This window comes from Ipomoea triloba, chromosome 13 (assembly GCF_003576645.1).
Source record: "Ipomoea triloba cultivar NCNSP0323 chromosome 13, ASM357664v1".
NCBI lineage: Eukaryota > Viridiplantae > Streptophyta > Magnoliopsida > Solanales > Convolvulaceae > Ipomoea > Ipomoea triloba.
This window is the reverse complement of record NC_044928.1, coordinates 25,827,737-25,830,631: the sequence shown is the minus strand read 5'-3', so window position 1 is coordinate 25,830,631 and position 2,895 is coordinate 25,827,737.

Below are 2,895 nucleotides of genomic sequence, written 5' to 3'. Positions count from 1 at the left end.
TTGTTGAGGCCTGGTTAAAAAAGAATCACTTTGAAAATGATTAATTTGATGAAATCACAAATATACACTATTTGGTGTATTTTGTGGTGTCAAAGGATATTTAGTCATTGTCATCATCAGATGTTAATAATGATAACCATTTTAATCATAGTGGGGTTAGCAACATATTTTGTTAATGATTTTTTTAATAATTTCATTGGTAGAAACTAACCAAACATATTATCGCTTTAATATTGTTGACAAGATATAACGATATGATATATTTTAATCTAAGTATTAATATGTTACATTGTTACCATCTAACAAGTGTAATTGCATAGTTTTTTATTTTTTCAAAAGTTAAATTAAAATGTTTATGCAAAAAATCTCAAGTCTCAAAATTCAAACACAGCTCTAATTTTATAATTTCACTTAAATATTATATAGAATGCACTGAGACAATGCACTTAAATTTTTGTTCATAAGTTGAATCCTTAATAATATTAGGACATCTATAATTTATGTAGATATTTTTTTTTTCTCACATCAACTTAATATTCATGTATCTTTAAAAAAATAAAAATTGTCTATCACTTTTCATTACGCAACTTGCTGGATGCATGAAGCCAGCAGGAGTTTTGCCTATATGAATGGAAAATATCTTCCATTGAGAATACCTTTATTGGCGAAGGGGATCAATTTTCGGTCAGCTATTACAGATGGATAATATAATCGATACCCTCGCCCAACAAGATCCCTGAAGGGCAAATCGTAATGGCCTCAACGGTCTCTTAAGTAGGATGACCAATGTCTAGTGTCTACAAGAAATTCATCATATTGTGTATAACTTTTACACTGTGACTGGCTGTCAAAGTTTGATCATACATATTTAATCATAATCTACAACTTGAAGATAAAGTGAGTTGCTCAAGTTGCAGATTTTTCCTACTTATTTGGAGCATGTCTGTATTTAAAAATTTGAGTTTAATGTGTGAATATATAAACATATGAAGATAGAATTTAATTTGTTAAAAATTGAGAATGATGATTGGAGAAGAAAATGACTAATGGAGAGATAAGAGCCAGGTCTTGTCCAAGAATCCATATTTGGGTTATTGTCATGGCCTCATGGGACTCCAACCCGGCAACCCACTAGGGGTGTTGAGTGGGCCACAAATGGGACCCACAATCCCCCTAAAAAGTGGGTCCACCTATGCTTCCCTTTCTACCCTTCATGATGCACCACCATTTCCAATGCTCATTACCTTAATAATAATTAAATTATAACAAAAAATCCAATAAATATTTTTTTCTTTATATTTGGTTGGTAGCCTATTAACCTTAGCCCCTACCCTATTCCGAGGAATGCTTTACACAACTCTTGATATACCTATAATTATCGTACTATTTATTTATTCCAGCCAAAAAAATAATAGTATTATTTTACTGTTTAAAGAAAAATACACGAAATAAAAAAAAACAGAAATAGTAAAAGAATATTATTTTATCGTTGACCGGTTCCATAATGGATGCCACACTACTTTTCCCTTTCTTGTTTGCCCCAACTCTTCCGGCTTTCTAATGCTATGCCTAAAAACACTCAAATCTTATCCATTTCTTCTTAACACATGTTATTTGTCTATTTCAATTCATAATTATTTTTATTTGAATTCAATTTAATATTAGTAACAAAGACCTTCTGGTTTAGTGGCACCTGATTGCACCCCACATGAGAGTAATGAGTTTGAGTTTCAATAGAGGCGATATTGGCTATTTGTTCTTCATTCGATTGAAAATTACGCTATAACGGGTTGTTTGGTTTACGGAATAGGCAGGGAATGGCATTGAGGCGATATTGGCTCTTTGTTCTTCATTCAATTGAAAATTACGCTATAACGAGCTGTTTGGTTTACGGAATAGGCAGGTGTTTGGTTTATGGAATAGGCAGGGAATGGCATTGCATTCCCAGTATGACCTATCAGGAATAGATCTCTATATCTCTCTGGTTTACGGATTAGGCAGGGAATTGCATTGCATTCCCAGTATGACCTATCAGGAATAGATCAGGCAGGGAATGCATTCCCAGTATGACCTATCTCTCTATCTCTCTATCATCGCATCACATCACCTTTCTCTCTGTCATCGCACGCATCTTACTTCCGGCATTGCAAATTGAAATTCTTCTTCAAGGTATTCTTCTAAATTTCTCCCTTTTTTTACAAATAATTTATTTATATATATAAAAACCGTTACGGCTGCGGCATGGTGAATAATAATAATAATAATAATAATAATAATAATAATAATAATAATAAAACGTTGGAATACAATTCCTAAGGGCATTTATGTCTTTTAAATATATATTCCATTGCTATTCTTTTAACCAACAAAACGCTGGAATACAATTCCCAAGTCTATTCCTTCAACGAACCAAACACTATAATACAATTTCTATTCTATTCCTTACCTATTCCATTCCTTATGGAATAGTATTCATATTCCCTCCAAATTCATTATGTGAACCAAACGTGTTGTAAGTGTGTAACATTACTTTTTGATAACTTAATTTGAGATGATTAAAATATATGTCATGGTTGCTATAAGAAGGGAATATTTGTTATATATAATTACACGAATTATTACATGTTACTATGTTAGTATGAGAACTACGTGTACATTAATGAATTTCATCTTGGTCTACTCATTTCTGAAGGTAATTTAGCATGCTCATACTTTTCTAGGGTTGGTAATCCCAACATACTCATTAGGTAATAAATGCAACTGCTCGAGCACTATTATATCTCATGATCTTTAGGGTGACTATATAAATTATTTTATGCATAACCATTATTTTTTGACAACTTAACTTAAAATGAGTAAAATATATTTTTATGGGCAAAAGCTTCATTGCTAGAA